Source organism: Opisthocomus hoazin, chromosome 7 (genome assembly GCF_030867145.1).
Source record: "Opisthocomus hoazin isolate bOpiHoa1 chromosome 7, bOpiHoa1.hap1, whole genome shotgun sequence".
Classification (NCBI taxonomy): domain Eukaryota; kingdom Metazoa; phylum Chordata; class Aves; order Opisthocomiformes; family Opisthocomidae; genus Opisthocomus; species Opisthocomus hoazin.
Window position 1 is genome coordinate 66,262,009 of NC_134420.1, and position 20,035 is coordinate 66,282,043.

Consider the following 20,035-nt stretch of genomic DNA (forward strand, 5'->3'; position numbering starts at 1 on the left):
ACTGTGCACACAAGCCTTAGCAAAGACAAAACTCTTGTCTCGTCTTTTAATAGGAGAATTGACAGATATGGCGCTGTCAGCAAAATATATTTTCCATGTATGGCTCTGTCCCTGCCGCTGTGCTTAGCAAGCAAGGGGAGGTCCTGGGGGCAGGAGCCCAGGCTCCTGCCCACCACAGCGGGGAGCAGCCAGCCTGAATGGAGGCTGGAAGGTGAGGGACATGCCTGGCTGCACCCCTAAAACCAGAGCACCCCAAAGGGCTAAGCTGACGTGTCCCCTTAGCTTTCTAGAGAGGGAATTGCAGAGGACCACCTCGCCCACTTGGCTGGAGCAGGAGGCACTGGGATGGAGAGGTGGCTTCTCCGCCAAAGCCCTGCTCAGGGCTGGAGCGGAAACCGTGCAGAGAAAACCATCCGGGACTTCCACACTGAGCCCGAGGGGAGATGGATAGGGGTGTGTGGATTTCTGTGGCACGTCTACTATAAAATGAGTTTTATTGTTGTTCTTCCCACGTGAGATGGCCCTTTGTAATCTAAAACCCAACAGCTAGCTGTCCTGGTGAAGGAGAAAAACCCTCTTATTAGCAGCAGCAAGAGGCTGAATTCCCATGTACCACCCTTGCACAGCAGTTCCAGCTGGCCCCCTATCCTGACCCCTCGGTTTCAGTTTTCCTTTTTTTTTTTTTTTTTGAGTTTTAGATTTTCCTAGGATATTTGTTGTCCTGAGAACAGTTCTGAGAAACATGTTTTCCATGACTGGTTCCTTCAGAAATGTTATTACTGGCCTGGGATAATTCTTATACAATAAGATTAAGTTTCTCTTGCTGGAAAATTCAGACACTACAAATTTTTAATATCAAAACCTAAAGAAGTAATAACAAGTAATTTCCTAAGAACTTACACAATCTGGCATTGGTAATCTTTCATGGGAAAATGCTTCGTTCCAGAGTGTGTGTATCTATTTTTAAGGAAACTAATGGCAAATGGGGTGAAAGGAAAAACACACAGGATAATTACAAACCCCCACTTATCAGCCTGCTTCTAATCGTTCTTTGGAGTGGTAGGTAAACATGCAAAACACTGAACCAGTCTGTATTTTTATGCTGCTTTGAAGTGTGAGTTCCAAAGAAATTTGAACTCGCATCACTTCTGCATTTCCACAACTGAGTAGTGCTGGTGCCGTTGGGCGGCAGCCACCATTTGGCTTTCCAGAAAGAAGTCCAAAACAGCTGACCTGGTTGGAGATACCATGTCCCTAACCAAGAGAAGAGGTGGGCAAAGGAGGGATCTGTCAGAGGTTTGCTGAGCAAGTCCCACCTTGGTCCTTCTCATGAACTATGGGATGTTCCCACCATGCAGCCTCCGGTGAGCCCGGATGGCATCTTCGGAGCACAGACATAGTCCTTGTTTGCAGAAGGGGAACCAAGGTCTCTGACGTTTTCCAGAGGTGATTTTTCAGGGATGCTTTAGTTGGGGTACGCTCCCTGCTTCAGCCATGCACGTGTGTTTCACGCTCCCCCTTTTCTTCTGGCTGTAGCAGATAGATAATCTTCTATAAACCTCCAGCAGTGTGGCAATGAGAGGTGCCGGGTGTCGACACTTGGGAGCCTCTGCCATCAGCAGATGCAGGTGTTGGCAAGTGCAGGCGGGCTTCTAAAAATATCCCGCGTGCTTTATTCTTGTTTCAAAGGCCATTAAGTATTTCTATGAGAGTCTTTTTCATCTTCAGCATGGAGGACTGCCTAATACTCCCACGCATCCTTTATAATCCCCTGAATCTCGGGTTCTTCCAAACGGGAATATCTGGGCTGCAGATCTGTGCAACAAAACCTTTAGTGCTGTGCAGCAGCGCCAAGTACTGTGGGTAATGAACCTGAATTTCTTCTCATTTCAGCTGTCCTTACAACGCCGTAACTCTACCAAGTGCAGGCTGTGGGTTTACTTCCCATATCTGTAAAGAGCACGGTCAAATGCAATTACTCTTCTCGTGAGCATAATCCAAGCATGCGACTTTTTAATGCAGAATATTGAGGTCTGCTTCATAAATAGCACTGAAGTGGCATGAGGAAGGATCGCCTCACCCGTGGGCACCTTACCAAACCCAACTTACAGCCACACAAAGGCAGGAGAGACCAAGGGCCGGCCTTTAAGACAAAGGCACATTGCTTTTCTCTTGCTCTGGGTCTGCTGCTGCATTTCCAGTGTGTGTGCTCTGCAATTCCTAACAGCCCACGTGTTTTAGTCATCCTGGTGTGTTTGCTTAGGCACCAACATTAGTGTCAAAAGCACTTAATGCAAAGGAAACTTCCCAGGAGTGCACCAGTCGCTGCCAGAGCAATCAGTCTTGTGTTGGGCGCGTATACGCTGCGCGGCATTTACTACTGCGGGCTGGATAATGAATTGCCTACAAATGCGGAGTGTAGCTCAGAGGTCCACTGGCTGCCAGGCCATCTGCAAAAAGCTGCTGTGCCCCATATGAGATGCCCGTGGGTCCTCCCGCGCTCGCTCTGATGATGACAAACCTGCGCCGAGGATGGAAATATTTATTCTTGGCCAATGCTGTTATCTCGTTTTGAGCTGATGATTCAAACCGGTATCACTGAAGCTGTGATATGGTGACATTCCTCCACCCCAGCCTCTGTTCATGAAAAGTCATGTTTCCCATCAGGCTAATTAGGGCTGGGTAATCGCGGTGAGCTTTGGCCTCTGGGAGCCCCTGGTGAGGTCTCTGACCCCTTTCCAGCCCCTGGCAAATGCTCTGCCCCGCTGCCCCCGGGGCTGGCCAGCATCTCTCCCATGCCCCAGCTCTTTTCCAGTGCAAGTAGCTCGGTTTGGACGCAAGGCTTTGAAACTCCCTCGCCTGAGCACAGCTGCGGCTTTTGGGGTGGAGGATTTAGCCAAGAGCCTTCCCGTGTGACCCCATCTTTTAGTAAGCAACTGCAAGGCTCTGTCTTTGGGCTCTCCTTAGGCAAATGAAGAGACACCTGGCTCGCTCGCTGCTTTAAGAAGCCCTTTTTCCTTCATGATTTGTTTGCTGCTTTGATTATTATTTTTATTTCAAGTTTCTGTGTCTTTGATGTGAAGGAAACAGTTATGAGGAATTCGAGCTGAGCTGTGGAGGTGAAGAAGTAATTGAAGATTACATTTAAATCTGCTGCTGAAGTTTTGAAGGCAACTCTTCAGAGTAATTTTTGTTTTCTAATCTCTTCTTTCCCCTTTGTAGCAAAAAAAATGAGCTTTCTGGGGGTTCCTGGCCATCGCATCTTGCTGGAGATGGGTGAACCCTCTCCATGTCCTGTCGGGAGGCGATGCTTTGCTGTCTTTCACTGTTTGCAGATCGGCCCTGCCTCCGGCGCCCGCAGCCTTCCTACCACATGTGCTCCCTTCCCTGGGGGAAAATACTCATTAGCTGTAAAAAGGAAAACACAACAATAATAATAATATTTTAAAAAACCCCATTGCTGTAGCTCAAGTGTTTTTTTCCTGCAGATTCTTGTGCCAAACCCTTAAGCCTGGGAATAGCCAGAGCTAATTCATCTCTGTGGATGCCAGAGTCACCTTAATAGCAGCTGAATCAAAAATATGCTTCCCTGCCCCTGCGTTGCACCTATAGTGGTGCTTACAAGCACTTCAGAGCCTGGCGATGACTGGCTCCGACTTGCAGGGCACAGTCCCAGTTTCCTTGAAGACGGAGGGCAGAGGATCCCACGCCTGCGTGGGAGCTTTCCGGGAGCTTTCTGGAGGGAGTGGGGAAGCCGCGAGGCTGGTTTGCTCTTCCCACATGCCAATTTACTGCAACGCAAGGCAAGTCACCTCATACGCTACCATCAAAGTGGTGGTGGTTATTCGAGGGGATTTTTGGGGTGGATTTGCCTAAGGCTGGTGCCTGAGCTGGAGAAGCCACTAATTACAGCAAACAATATTGACTTTCAGCCTCTTTTAAGAAACAGAGGATCATTTTAAAAAGACAGATCCTTTAAAGGGCTTTGTGCCGATCTCCTTGCCATGCCAGGAGGGTCCGAGCCAGCCTGGGTCATCCTATTCCGGGCTGCACCTCCTGCTCTAACGAGGATTTAACATCCCTGCTACAAATCCATAGTTTCAGGCCTGGGGGAACTATCATTCCACATGTGTATCTGAGAAAGAAGGATATCATCACAAACAAGTATTTGTGATGTGAAAATTGCAAATACTCTTTAAATCCCAAATCATAGAATTCTTCCTCCCACGGAGGAGGGATGCGAGCTCTCACTCCCCCGGCCGGCTGCCTGCATTGAAGCCAGCAGTTCTGCGCTGCCGGGAGCAGAATTGGGAGTATTTGGGTGCAGAGGGGATTTCTGCAGCGGCTGCGTCTCTGTCACCCTGTGCTTCGGCAGCTGAAATGCAGAGCTCCTCACAGGGCATGCCATCATCTTTCCTGGCACGATGCAATTCCCCGGACCCTTGGCATTGTGCAGCCCTTAGAAAAGGTTTCTTGCTTGGGGCTTTGTTAGTGTTTGATGTTCTAAAAACACTAAGCAGACACTACTCTCCTAATCCTGCCAGACTTGCAATGAAGCAGACATGTAATCCTTCACAGGTATTAAATTTAATAGCAATAACTTGTATTTAAGAATTATACTGTCAAATGCCTGCCTAAGCAGAGGAAAATATTCTTAATTAAAACTTCTTCAGAAATCTATTTCCAGTTGTTATTGCCTGTGAAAGCCTCTGCTGCATGTATGGGAGTAAAGATGAGAAAAATCAGCAACAGGCAGTCCCCGATCAGTCTTTTCTGGACACTTGTGGGAGAAACATTTCCCTGTAATATACGACTATATTCACATGTGTGCACATACTTCTATACCACTGCTTTTTTATGCGCAACAGCAGACGCAGATGTATATTCAGGGGCACCCCTGTGCATAAGGAAAAGCCCCAAGCTGCGTGATACATATTGATGGCGGCGGGAGGATTGCGGGGGGCGGAGGGCGGTGTGCTGGGGGCTGGGAGCGGGAGGAGGTGGGATCCGCCACCTCTGTGAGCCGTCCCTACGAAGGGATGCGCAGCAGGCGGGGGGTGGAACTGAGTAAGGATGGGGGGCACAGCCCTGAGGAGGGGAGCAGCAAGGAGAAGTCCCCAAGCCTCTGATTGTGGATCCCCTTCTAACTGTAGCTTGGCTTTCCTTGGGGTTTGGCCCAAACATGAGGGCATGCAGCTAGGTGTTCAGGCTGAAAAGCAGGTTTCTCAGCTGAGTAAACAGCTGAGTTAACTACCTAATTTAACAATAATTTTAGCAAGTGATTAAAAGCTTTAACTGAGTCTCTGCTATTGGTATGAAGCAGATGAAAAGTCCTATTCCGACCCTCGGTCCCCCAGGGCCGTGGCTGGGAGCGCCGGTGCAGGCAGCAGGGTGAGGTGGAGATGCTGCCGTGGTGGTACCCGAGGCACGGCTCATGGAAGCGGGAGGATGGGGGGATGCTACAAAAAAAGGGTTTTGTGATACTTCAGGCTGAGAAAAAAGAGAAAAACCTCAGCTACACTGGCCAAGAGCTGCATGGCAGAATGTGGTGGGCAAAACCCAGACTGGTCCTTTCAGATGCTGAGAGGCTTTTCTCCGAGAAGCAGTTCCCATCCTCCTGCCACCAGCTGTGGCACGAGGCGCCGGGAGCACAAGGAGTCAGGAGCAGAGAAGCGCTTCAGAGGTGAGACCTGCTGCAACCAGCTGATCTAGAGGTTGTCGCTTCCAGTCAGGACATTGCACAAACGAACCCTGTCTGGCACGCCTGCCCCGTCTCACCTCCCCTCTCCCCCCCAGCCCTCCTGGCAGCCAGGCCAACACACGGTTTAGCTGTGGTTTACATGAAAACTTTTTCCGCTTGACAAAATGAGCCCTGTGGTATCGCCCAGACCCATCTAGCAGTCAGCGCAGGAACTGCCTGAGACCACAGGCGAATTAAGGAACCTTTGACTAGTTCCTGCCAGCAATATGATAAAATTCGGACTCTTGAGATGAGGAAAGCTGTAGAAAGGTGACAGGGTTTTCCACACGGAACCACCCTCCCATTTCCTCTCCTACGACCAGCTATCGGCGGCTGCCTTCCCGGGAAAGCCACTGAATGTTGAGTCAGTGTCGGAAGATGCTCCTTCCCTACCAAGTGCACTCCATGGGCTCTGGATGCTGCAGAGGGGACCGCTGGCAGCACATGGCTGACCCGTTTGGGGTCAGCTGGGTTTGCGCAGTGCTGCAGACTGGGCCCTGCATCTCAACAGGGTTTATTTGCATCCGACCTGTGCCCGGCCGGCATGGGCATCTCCGGGCTGCTCCCTCCCTCCTGGCTCCAGCCTGATGGGTTGCAGCCAGCTGAGCCGGCTCGAAGACAGCCAGGGCGAGAGCTGGAGTTTGCAGATGTCTCCCCTTAAAAACGCGGCAAAGCAGGTGGGAAATTCTCCCAGGGCTTAAGTAGGGGGGGGCAGGCCAGAGCTGCAACGAGTTTTGGTTTGATGCTGATTAGAAGCAGGCAGAAGGAGCTAACGTGCCCCCCCCCGTTGCTCTTCACCTCAGATGACCCCATGTAAAAGACCGAGCACTAAAGCCTTGCTGGCCGCAGGGCTCAGTGGCTGCTGGCAGCGTTCCTCCATACTGATGGGCATGAAGCTCCCCCAGAAGGAGCCTGAGGTTCCCGTGAGGAGTTTTCGCTCCCGAGGATAGGGCACTTGGTGTATAAGTCGTCTTTTGCTGTAAAGTGAGACTTTATGGGGACAAATCTTTGAGGGATTTTCAGGTCCCTCATCGTCATTCAGGCATGTGCTGGAAAACCATCACCTGGACAACGATGCTGGGTCCTTTCAAAGCAACACAGTTATTTTATTTCCTACACAAAGCACATACCCCTCAGAAAGCATTTAATCTGTACAGTTTGACGTCAGCTATAACCTGTAAGGTAAACGTCTATTAGATGGAGAATTTGAGCTGAATTCCACCATGGAATAAGCAGACTGAAGTCCCCTGAACTTGTTTTTTACAGAGTTTGAAATGTGTGATAGAAGATACATATTTCAGGGGCTGAGTCACCCCTTCAAACAGCGTGTCACTTGAACGCTTGCGTAGAAACACCTTCCCTCGGAGCAGCCAGCCTTGACCCTTTCAGACAGTATGACAAAAAAAAAAAATTCAGTAGTTTTTCTTACTGTCTGACCAGCTGCCAGAAGCTGTTAGGAGCCTTCCTCTTGATGCAAGGGCATGAACAAGAATTTGAATTATGTCCTTGAGTTCCTCTTAAAAGGTAAAATTGACTTCTTAACAAGTTCGTGGAGACTGTTCTGTGGTGGATGCTGCGTACCTGTCAACTGATGAAGGCTGTAAATCTGCAGTTCACCCGGTGGAGTGACGCTGATTTGCACAGGCTGAGGATTGGGACTGTCGGATTTGTGTCAGACAGTGTGACTTCTGACTCCCGATCATGTCCTAGGGAGTGAGGGAAAGGAAAAACTCAGCTGAGCAAAGGTGGCTGCTCGCCTCCATGTCTGTGGCGGCACAACAGTGGCCTCTTAATTTCCTACTGATTAAACTGTAGGAAAACAAAATCTGCTTTGCCTGGAGCGATTTGGCTTCTGCTCAAAAGCTCTCTCATCAAAATGAAATATCATTTGCTGTGAAACCGTTAGCAGGAGGATAAATATAGTTATAAGGGCAGCTATTTGTAAAACCCAAGTGGGGACAAGCAAAACGCTGTTATTTAGGGGGAAATCTCTGCAAGAGCTCTGGAGGGCAAAACTTCTCATAAAACCCATGTCTCATCAGGATTGTCCAGTCAGGGGATTAGTTCAGCTGCCCATCCTGCAGATACAGAAGCATTTTCTTCGCTAACATCTCTCTTGGCTTGTCTAACAGATGAGCTGGTTGGCGTGGGGCTGGCGGGACCCTCCGGTTTGCTGTCGGTGTCCCTGAGCCCAGAGGTGCAGTTGGTGACACCTTGTTGGGAAGCAGAAGGCAAGGAATGGTGGTGTAGCCTCTCGAACACCCACGTACTGTCACCAGCAGGGCTTCGGGCTGGGAAACGAAGGGCTAGCGAAAGAGGCAACCTATATAATCCCATATAATGCCGAGTAAATAGCAGGTTGGTTTAGTCCTGGGAAGTAACCACAAGAGGGAGATGTGATTGGATGTACCAAATCTATATCTTTAATAGGCAGAAATATGGAGGAATTTAATATTAATTTAGAGAGCACTAGAGGCCCAGGAAGAAATTTCACCGTAGGAGCCTGCTGTTTTGGAGTGACCAAGTATCTGAGCTGAATTTAGGAAGTAAATACAATGGCAAAAATATTCATGGTGATTCTTTTCCCCTAGTATCTCCTTAGTCCTAACGAAAAATTGTGTTTTCTTGAATATTGCCTGAATTGCGTTAATAAATTTGAGTGAAGAAAGGGAAAATGTTGACTTCCCCAAAACCCCAACAAAATGAGGAGTGAAATTTTCATTTCAAGTTGAATTAACATAAATTTTTGATCAGTGAACCAAAAAATCCCTCATCCAGACAGCACAGCCATAATTACCTCACCCTTAAGGGCAGACTGACCGAGTGATGTTGAAGCATTTTGGAGTGCATTACGGAGATGGTTTGAATCCGCTTCCTGCAGTCTGTGCTTTAGGTTTAAACAAAATGTTTCCCAAAAGCTATCAGTCTATCATCTTTCCGCTGCCTGAGAGTAATTTCTACTAAAAATAAACCTCCTTATTTCTCCTATCCCTCTTTTTTCCCCCTGTCCCCAAAAACCCAGACTCCAATATCGAGAGCTCTGTAGGGGCTGAAGCATAGCCAGTGCTGTGGATGCTGCCTTTAACATCACCTCTATACCCTATAGATCATCTGACTCTGGACTGCCTTTGTAACAATGCAGAAAACCCAGCATTTTTTTCTCCTCTTGGTGCTGTTTCTGTTATGTAACTGCTAATACAGTGTCCGGCTCACCCAGCCTGTCGGTCCTTCGGGCTTTTAGACCTATTTACACACAAACAGACTAATATCCATCTGAAAGTCCTCTTGGGCACAGAGAAGTGATCCTTTTGCCTCCCTAAAATAACAATCCTTTTTTGCAGGGCACTGAATAACTGTTTGGCAGAGCGAGTGCCAGGTTGGTGCTTAGATTAATCTTCTTAGATCGACTAACACAGTTGTGCAAGAGTAGAAAATACCCAGTCAAGTAAATTACATCATCCAGGGAAAAGCTATTCTAAAGAAAGCACGCTTTATAAGCCTGAGCAAAATCCTGCTCCGTTAAGCATTTACATATATTTACAAGCAGGAGCAGAAGCTCATTTCCTTCCTTGTGAAAGAAAAAATGGGATCTTTGAAGTGTTGGCCAGTAGAAAAGCATCTGACTAAATTAATAGCTGGCCAAGATCCAGAAAGAATTAAAAGCCCCTGATAATTCTTCTCATGTTAGTAGTACCAAGCAGGTAAAGCTCCCTATCCAGAAGAAAGGAGGTCAAGGTGTTGCATAGCATTGCATGTAAGAAATGGCAAGTCCCTGGCTAAAATTCGGGCTGTCTTTGAAAGACTGCATTACTTCTACTGCGAGACCATCTTTGTTACAACTTCCATCACTTGATGCTTCATTAAAATCTCTTGTTCTCTCTGTAGTCTTAAATATGAGAGGAAAAAAATTGAACTTTGAGGGGATGAGGGGGTGAGGGAGTTTAGAGGTCATAACTACATCTGGATTCAAATACTTAACTCCCGCTGACTTGGTTTTTATTGTCCTGTCTAGAAATATTCTTAGTGGAAGATCTGATGTTGGTGGTGAGACCTGACAAGCGCTGATGGTGCAGCACTTGGCTGTGAGCAGCTCTCTGGTTCAGTTTTCTAGGTTGGTCCCCTGAAAGCATTTGCCAGAGGAACTGTTCAGGTTCTAGCAAAATGAAAGATGGGACTAAGACGTAAGGTTTTGTCTCGCGACAGAGCCTGGGCTGTTGCTGTCATCCCTGGTCGTGGCACGGAGGTGAGCTCTCACTGAGAGCATCCCACTCGGGCATGCCCTCAGGAATCACAACCCAGCAGGCAAACACCACAACGGCCCCAAAAAAGAGAAGAAACTGCCACCATGAATGTGTGGAAGGGTAGCAGAGGCGCTGGAGACAGAGCAGATCTTGAGGTCTCCGTTACGTTCCCTGGACCAGAGCCTGATCCAGCCACCCTACACCCCTTGAGGGAAAACCCCAGTGTAATAGGGCTGCGTGCTGGAATGAAGTGGTGGTTGTGCAGTAACAGCTAAACACAACACACTGCCACGTCCATGGGGGTCAAGCTCCGTGCACAGACCCCTGAACCCAGCCTTGGCAGCCACATCGTGCATCTGGTTTGGTTTTGCTTTTGCAGAAAGTATGGCATCATACCAGGAGTTCTGCCTTGGCTTTCTGAGGTTTTCTTGAAAGTTCTCCTCTAGCAAAGCTCCTTGCTGTGGTTTGAGCCTTAGATTACACTTTGGGTCCAAATATGCAAGCGTGTCACATGGGGAATTCCCACAGAATGGAATAAAAGTATATAAAGTTGTTGGACTAATACCATATTTAAACTTGGTGGCTTTTTTTTAGCCCTGGTTGAACTTCAGCTACATAGAAAATTAGATTTGGGTTCAGATGATTCTTTGTTTCTCTTCTTTGTCCCAAATTCATCTGATCAAGCCCCCTCCAGTTTTAAGAGCACCTAGATACTCCATTTATATTAATTTTATGTTGGAATAACCTTTGCTTGCTACCTTTCCCTCCCATCCTTTTTCATCCTCTTTTTCCAGCTTTTCCCTGTGGTTCTGATACACCTTAGCTTAAACTTGTATGAAAGAAGAACTGCCACATTAGTAACAAAAAAGGATAAAACCTCTGCAAGTGTAATTGAGCCTTTTAGGATTTTATCTGCCTGCTTGTGTTAGCAGACGGACTATTAAGCTAATGTGAATTTTAAAACTAGGTATTGTATATTACACATTAGCTTCTACAATGTGTGCACGTGATCATCTGGGAGCTGGATGGATGATTCATCACTACAAGACTTCACATTACTCAAGAGTTGAACTGGGCAGCATTACTCAGGTTCCTCGCACTGATTGCCCTGCCCTGGCCTGCTTCTCTCCAGCTCTCCTGTAGCTCCTCCTTCCCACTTATTCACCAGTTTGATCTCCTAGGTACTCTCAGATTTAACTTCATACCAGCGCTGCAGATAACCACATCTATCCAATGTGTAAATACAACCGCATACATGTCTTTGCAGGGTGATGGTCATAATATCATGTACATATTATTATGTGTATCACACAGAGTCCTTCTGCTCATAAGAATGAGGAAAGTCCATAATAAGTGTTATTACTATTATTGGTATTTAGTGACAGTCTTGTCGCTGTCATAAGTGTTCTTATGCAAGTGTATATTAAATGCATATTTAAAATCCTCCGTCTATTGTTTCTATGTTACAAATGAGCTGACAAATGATTGCAGGCTGTTGGGATTATAATATGAATTGACATACAAAAAAAAAGAATTTCCAACTCCATCTGTTTGGGTTACATAACTCATGATCTCAAGCAATCTCAGAGGCAGGATTTTCTGCATAAATAGTAAAATTTCCAGTAAGGAGATTAAGGCTTCTTTGCTGGGAAAAGAAGAAATTACCAGAAAAGCTGTCATTTCAATGAACACAAATAAATCATGTTCCAAAACACACAGGAAGACAAATTTATGTCATTGAGTCCCTCTGCCTCAGATGCTCCCTCCCCGCCTGTCACAGAGAGCAGTATTTTGCCCCAAAATACCATTCATCTTTTAAACAGTTATGAAAGGCGGTCAGCTATATTTTCTACATATGTTAACTCTTTTAAAAATCAGTGCTGCTATTAATGTTGTACATTTTCACTGTTTTAATCCCAGTGCTTTTTTTTTAATATCCAGTGGCTTTCCATAAGTGCCAAACTTCAGTAAATCCATGCATTGGGACGCACAAAGTATATTCCACGAGTGTAAGCAGAGGCAGAGCAGCTACTCTATGGCAGCCTGGCAGAAAATCTCCTCCCCAGCGGCTGATGGCACTGTGTCTGCCCTCTGCGAAAGTAAGTGAGTTTTTTAGTTAAAAACACACCATTTCTTTCGTGTGTCAATGAGGAGAAAACTCCACGTTTGGCCCATTTCTGCAGACAGACAGGCAAATGTTTCTGCAGACAGGCTGTTACCACGCGTCACATCCTCCAGAGGCAAAAGATCCCGTTAAGGGGCTGCTTGCCAAAAGCGTTTATTAAAGCAACCCACACCATCAGCTTTCCTGATGGCAGAGACGGCAGCGCTGCTCCAGAACAGCAGCGCGCAGCGAGCAGATCCGGATACCTGCCCTGACACAAATTTTCTTTTCTGGAGAGGCAAACCAAGCAAAGCCCACCTGGGAAAGCCCCATCTTGTGCATCCTGGGGAACTGATCCACCCGTCCTGCACCGACGCCGAGCAGGCAGCTGCGCTTCCCCAGCACTACCCAGCCCTCTTGCCAGGCTGTGGGCTTTTCACTCCAGCACTGCCCCCCGTCTCTGCCCCCGATTTATTTTGTATTGCTCGTTGCAGCTCTCATATGCATCCAGACCCCGCCGGGTTATGAAGGGAGTTTCTCATCTTTCACCTCTAGGGTAGCACTTTGGTACGGACCTTGCCACGGCTCCTCGGCAGATCCCTCCTTCCCCTCCCTGGTCTCTTCTCCTTGGAAAGCCGAGCGAGCCTGGTATGTGGTTAACAGGAAAGGTTGTGCTAGTAGCTCCCATTTTATTGCTTGTGCATTACTAGCCCTCTGCTAAAACCACTTCATCCATGAGTCATGTGTTTACCATCCTTCTGCTCTCTGGCCACCTCCTTCCTTTTACCAGGTCCCTGTGTGGTTTAAGACCTCGGGGACCTCCAAGGACAGCTCAGCAAGATGCCTCAGGAAAGCCTCCCTCTTCCCACGCTCACCTCTTTGTTTTTCCATCAAAATGGTGTGCAAACAAGTGAGGAGGCCCTCACCCTGCTCTCACACAAGTCTCCAGGACTTTAAAATAACTCTTTATCTCCTCATTTCACCACAGGGGAAATGAACTTGGCCACACTGACATGCAGAAGAAACGTAACAGCAAAGGGGCAACGGCTTCCCTGAAAGGTCGTGCACTCAGCGGCGCTGGCAAATGGAGTCAAGCTCAGCGTGCTTTGGAGAAATATCCCATTCCACACCGGGGGAATGGCTGCGTATGACCTGCCACAGCAAAACGTTGCAGAGGTGACTTGGGAGAGCAGAGATTGTGTGTGTACAGGGGGGACTGCAGTCAGTGCTGTCTTGCTGCCCATCCTCCCCTCTTCCACCTGCTTCCCCTCAACTCAGCAGCAAGAGAGTCCCTGCTCCCTGGGGGTTATCACAACTGGTTCCCTCCCCAGGCACTGCAGATGATGGTTCCCCATCAAATCCCCTTTGCCTCAGCTTCACAAAAACCCCCCTCCAAACTGCTTCATACCCAATGAGGTAAATGGAGACGCAGGTTTCCATGGCTGGTCCCTATATTCCTAGAGATAAGTAGCAAGCGCTCACCAGAGAGCTGCGATATGCCATCACACGTGGGAGGGACTAGGAATGCTTCCCGTCATCTGAAAGGAGAAAGGACAACTTCTGGCCCGGTCAAGCAAGACACAAGCAGTTGCTGGGGCAGGAGCTGCCTGGGAGCAGGGAAGAGAGATGGTGACCTGAACCCGTCCCCGTTTAACACCGCACGCCCCGCAGATGCTGCAGTCAAATGTCAAAATCGTGTTATAACGGGATGTGAACTCTGACGTCGTTTCAGAGTAACTGATCGATATTCCTGGCACAGGAAAGCGGCCAGCGATGAGGCAGAGTCCCACCGTCAGGGCCAGGCTTGGCAGCACCATGTGGCTTGCCAGCAAGTTTGTAATACCGAGGTGCTAATGTATCTACGCTTTAATTGCTATTTAGCAAGGAGGAGCTTGGGAGGAGTCACCCAGGCAGGAGAGATTAGAGAGGGCCAACAGAAGAAGAGATACTAATCGATGAGATTGACTTTCTCTGGTCAGATGTGTCAGCTAACTCCAGGAAATTATATTTTCCTCATACCCCTCCTACGAGCCTGCAAGAACTTGGCCTGATTTCACTGACACCGAGCACTTCAAAGCTGGCCACATCCAATCTCAGGAAGCGTGCCCGTGTCTGACACAGGCCGTAACCCTGTGACCAGCAGCTACCTCTGCTTAGCAGCACTTTTTAGGTGAGCATGCGTATGCACCAATTAAGTGCTTGCACTGAGATGTGCAGTTTCATAATTTATTTTGAAAAATGAACTGGTTGTGCTGTCTCAGACATGATAGACAGAACTTTATTACTCTTTCCACAGGGCTGCAGTAGCAATTTCTTTACCATCATATGCAGCAGAGTCTGCAGGATGCTCACACATGCTACAGAAACTCTGAGGTCATGCGGAAACTTTTCAAATTAATGAGGGCTCCTGGACATGAGATAACTATGTTTTGCAAAATAAACTTTGCTGCTGGGTAGTTTTCAGCTCATTTAAATTGTTTTCAGCCCAATTTTAAAGACAAGTTTGCTTTGCAGGGAAAAATAATAAAAGTTGTATGATGCAAGCTACTTGTCTTTTCTTGATGGGGTGAAAACATGTGAGGGACTTTTTGTCTGTAAAAAATCCCTGCCAGGAAGATTAGTGATTACCGTGCAGATCTGTGAATTTGGAAACTTGGGATGTATCCCTGAGTAGCTGACTGGCTGCCTACGTGATCTTGAAGAAGTCAATCGACTGGCAATGAGCTGACCTGTGGATTGAGCCAAGCCTGCATGTCTGCATTTTGAGGGAGGAAGGGGTGTTCTCTGTTGGGTTTTATTACTGTGGCTACGTTTCTATGTTTCCAGTTTTCCACTGTGAAGGCACACAGCAGGGGCAGCCTGCCTGTCCCTGCCTTTGCCGCAGCCATCCGGCCAGGGTCACCGGCTCCAGGGTCACCTCGCATGGGTTCCCCTCTGCTCCCTCCCCTGCGCGTAGGAAGCGAGAGCACGCCGAGACGCAGCGTAAGAGGCATTGCTCCGTCAGCGAGGCTGGCTGTACAGGAGCCTGTGATGTCACCGAGATGTTTCTTTCCCCCTAACTCTACCACTTGCAGGGCTTTTTTCTGTCTGAGCCTTAGGGATGCTCGGCAGATGGGCGAGGGTGCGGTGCTCTGGACATGTCAGACTGCGCGTTCCTGCCCAATAAACCAGTTGTGGTGATACATACGCCTCTGGCAGCTTCTGAGACTCAACGGCTTGTGAATTCCTTGGCCCAGTCCACCTCGATGATGTCTCCTGTGGATCTTGGTATATAATGAGTTGATTTTTGTTTGTTTGTTTTCAAGCTTACATCACTTTACAACCCTGAAAAAGTGTTCCTGTTACTCCAGAATGGATTCTTCCTTCACCAGAAACCGTGCTCTACTCCATCAATTAGATTTCTTTTGTTGCTGTTTTGGGAGAAGATGGTTTAATGTTCAGCTGCTAGTCCTATCAATAATCCATGAGCTGCTGTACTCAGGCCTACGCTTGTTTTTACCTGGGGGAGATTGTGGGCAGTACTATCTTCTCTCAGTTTTGCGTAACAGTTCTAGTAATATAAATGAGTAGCAGAGATGCTATTGCTATACTCCTGTTGCATTTTTTTTTTTTTAATAAAGGCAGCAGCAATGAAATAGTGATGAATTTTAACTGGTCTATGACCTTGCTGTCCAGTTCTTTGGTGAGATGTTTTGTTCATGATGAACTGAGGGCTTCCCAACTGTCTAAAACTGAAAATTGCATCCATGAACTCACTTCTTTTCTCCTTTCCAAGACAATAGGAAAAAGAAAACTTCATTAGCTTGTGTGTCTCTCTCTCTCTGTTGAGTGCATGAGTACCTATAGGTATGAAAGAGTTGCACTGAGCAAAAGCTGGCAGCATAAACAAATTTTCATTTGATTCTGAAAATGGTGAGGCCTATGGTCATTCTTATCTAGATCCAGATCCCACAAGATCTTTGTTTCCCACGCTCATGAGTTGCCTCTTATTGATAAACAGTTTCATTGCTTAACATGTGATCTTAGATAGCAAAGAGAGGTTTGATGCACCAACTTTGTCATTATGGTTCTGAATTTTGCTTACTCAGTTCCTTGGCAAACTCCTTCCACCCTGTGTTGACATCTTTAGACATACGAAACCTGGGGCTTCCTGGTCTCTGAAATGCTGTGCTTATTAGCTCTTACCATAACCTGCCAGGACTGCAGAATTCTTTATTAATGATATAGGAATGCCCCCAGCCCATTCTATGCTTCAGCTGGTGGTCTTTCCCTAATTTTCCCACCTGCCAAAGTGCCCTGACAGCCCAGCACTGGTGGTCTTTGTTTCACTGCCCCATGCTTCACCATTCCTGTACTCCACAGTGTCTCCAGCTAAAGTGCTCAGGAACAAAGAGTTTGAACCAAGAGACAGCTGGAAAGCGCTCAGAGGGGACATCAGTCTCTGTTACTGCTGACTGAGGCTGGTAGTACTAAGGAGAAGACACTGGGCAGAGTGCTCGGATGCTGCTTTGTGGTCAAACAACCCGGAACTGTTCAGTCACTGCCTTTCCTCAGCTCTTACTTGGCCTTTGTCTTCCGTGACAGGAGTTGTTGCAGTTCTGCTGGAAAGTACCTGTTATTCCATTCGTAAGTGGAGAACTCAGTCTCCCTTTCAAAGGACCAGATCCACAAACTATTTATGTATCTAAGTCCAACTGATTTTTATCTCAGTTGCCTGAATATCTTTGCATATCTGGACCCAAGTCTGTGGTCATGCAGGAAGTCTATAGTAAGCAGAGAAGTGAAAACACAACCCAAGCTAAGGCTGTAACTATTTGTGCCATTCTTCACTTCATTGGGATTTTTTGGGGGCAGGAGAATTTGCTGTGAATAACAGCAGTGTTTTGCTTCTGCATTTTGACGTTTGACTTTAAAATAAAAACCCGTAGCAGTGCTGTAAATTATGCCTATTGATTAGCCTGTCATAAACTGGAGAGCTCATTTCAGCTGGCATTGCCATGGCTGAAAGCCAATACAGCAATTGATCATTTAATTAACTGGAAGAAAATTAAAGGAACTGTAATCTGTGTCTCAGCTCTGTTGTTATCAAGCTGGCAGAGTGCTTGTTTCTGCCTAGAGCAATGATCGGTTCCTTGACCTTGCAGTTTAGAAACACTGGTTTAGGCATCCCCCCTCACCTACCCACCTGGCTTTGTGCAAGGCAGGAAGCAGTGTGACCTGATCCTTCCGTCATCCACTTGTGGATTCCGGACTCTGGGGTACCTGGCACCTCTCACAGCTGGATGGATCAGCTGAAGTCACATCTCCTCCCTGCACCTGTGAAGGCCGTGGTTCTAGACTAATAGGTGGAAAAAATGAGTCTGGAAGAGAAATCGATCCACTATAAAAGTCATTTTTTTAGAGGCTGAAATTAGAACAGGGGACCTTCTGAGCTTACTTGAATACCAACATTTCCTTAAAGTGATTGCGATATTGATTTTCATTTTGCTAGTTCAAATAAGTAAGAGAGAACAGTGTGTTTGAGAGAGAAATTACTGGTCCTGAAAATATGGTGAGCTCTTAAAGCTTTGACTTAAACAAGCAACTTGAGTGGTCTGTGAACACAGAGAGAGAAAAAGAGATACAAGAAGTCATTGTTTTAATGATTGTGTTGCCATATCAAGAGAAGAAAGACAGCTGCTTCCAACTTGTCTTTGCATGCCTAAGTAATATATTAATTACCTCATTCCCCCATAAATGCCTACAGTCCTCCAAAAGGCATGTTAAAACAGACATAGTCATTAAAGCTTGCAGTGCATTTTCTAATGTGTTGCGGGAAAACAAACAAACAAACAAATTAAACCTCAAGCCCTTTGTGTTTTAGCCAGATCCAAGTTGGGGAAATGTCAAGTAGAAACACTTAAGAAACTGTATCATTGGAAAGAAAGGGTGTTTTAAAGTCAAAACAGGAAAAAACCCCAGCATTTGGAACAGTTCTCAGTCTTGGATCAGGTAAAATAGCCTGGTCTCCTTTACATTTTAATTACAAGTGAAGCCCATTTGATTTCATCTTTCTATTTATTTCAGAATCTTTCTTGCTCTGTGTGAGAAACTTGCAGTCCAGGCTGTAAAATAACAAAGGGCTTGGTAGGGGGGGCCAAAAGAAGCAAAAAAAAGGAAAAAGAAACCTCTTTCAGAACGTTTCTGCAGATCATAACTAGCTATAGGAGTCAGAAATCTGCATGAAATTGAAACCACGTCTCCTCCTGAGAAACAGATTTTCCCTCCGCTCTAGGTTATAACTTATGCAAAGGCTGTCGCACAGCTCGCGCCGCATCTGCTGACTGCTCGTCTGGTTTCCCTTACGTGTCCTCAAAGCATTTCACTTGTGTTTATAGTACCTTCAAAAGGGAAGCTGGGCACAGAAGAAAGTAAAACTAGCCTGGTAGGTATGAGGTGTTACAGGCTGATTGGCATATTGGGAGTGTCTTGCTGGCTCCGGAGATGTAGGTTAAGAACACTTTGCTGGTCACAAGCAAAACCCGCCGGTGGCCTGCTTACCAGTGTGACGACAGACCGTGCTGCACTGGTCACCGAGGCCTCACGAGATGTCGTGCTCTGAGTGTGTGAGCAGAGGCAAGGGACAGAAGAGGAAGTGTTTGCGCCTCTGTCTGACACGGTCAGACTGATGGCCATGAAAACAGTGCTAGGTATGCTCAAGTGTACTTGGGACCGAGCTGAGGAGCACCAAACCCGCTGTTTAGGCACGCCTGCACCCTCCAAATGCTGAGTGGAGCAAATTTGTGCCCAAATCTCTCTCTTGCCTGATTTGGAGCAAGGATTTAAACCCAGGGCCCCCATGTCCCCAGCGCCTTTCCGTACACAGCAGTTTCGGGGCTAAAGTGAAACAGGTGCCAGAGAAGAGAAGAAGCGAGGATTCGCCCACATACTTACCAAACCCCAGTCTGAGCTGGACAAGACAGAGGTTGAACAAGCATCTCTGACCTCCAAGAGAGTGCTTTATCCCCCCCAGGCTTCGGCTGCTCTTTCCAAGTCCCATCACTGTGCCTAGCTGCAGGGCAGAGCTACCAGCCAAGGATCATGAGCACGGAGAAATGTCTTGAAGGCCAAAACCTGGGCCTGGCCTCGGCAAGGTCGTGGGTCCAAGCAGCACTCCTTTTTCCACTGTTCCCATTGTTGTTACCTCAGTTGCTCCCTCCTCAGCTGCTTTCTGCGTCTCCTGTGCTGGTCCCAGGTCTCCTGGTGTGCTGCATGGGGAGACCGACTCCACGCCTGGCATGCAGTGAGGTCCCCCACTTGGCACGGAGGCAAAGGATTGCGGCACGGAAATCAGAAATCCTCTAAGTGATTTGTGTGATATCCCACAGGAAGTCTGGAACCGAACCTCAGCTCCCCGAGTCTTCGTTCAGGGCTTTGACCACAAACCCATCTTTTCTGTAAGGACAATTTTAAAATTCCATCCTGCTTTTTGTCCACATCAGGAAAACCACTGCACAATTGGCAATATCTGCTCTGGAATGGCCCGGGGTTGGCAGAGTGCAGCCGACTGGTGAAACTGTACGGCGTAGCCTGCTGAGCGCCTGCTTGCCTTATGCTTTCATCTGGCAAATTCCTTTCGTGGGTAGAAAATCCTTCCCCCAACTCTAATTACACTGAATTGGACATAGTGCTTTTATTATACTGCAGAATATCTTACCCACATTGGTGTACGTCTCTGTGCAGAAATCATAGTCAAGAGAGTATTTCCAAATGCCTGAATGTGCACTGAGTCAAGCAGGCTGTAAGAGGTGGTCAGTTTAAAAAATGTGGATTGTGCAAATGTGACAAGAAAAATAAATAAGATCCTGGCACAAGATGGAGAGGAGAAGCAATAAGGTTAGACAAGACCAGTGGAAATAAGAGTTGCCAAAGAGAGATTGTGTCTCCTGTCACGTACTCTTGTTTCAGACA

The 20,035-nt window shown here is 47.2% G+C and overlaps 1 long non-coding RNA gene across 1 annotated transcript in view; it reads right to left on the reverse strand.

The window, feature by feature from the left end:
* Nucleotides 1–1,376: 1,376 nt before the first annotated feature.
* LOC142362005 (uncharacterized) overlaps nucleotides 1,377–20,035 on the reverse strand; it is a 35,816-nt gene continuing 17,157 nt past the window's right edge. Inside the window, exon 3 of the long non-coding RNA XR_012764585.1 lies at nucleotides 1,377–3,408. This is a non-coding gene — a long non-coding RNA (uncharacterized LOC142362005). The remainder of the gene's footprint in view (nucleotides 3,409–20,035) is intronic.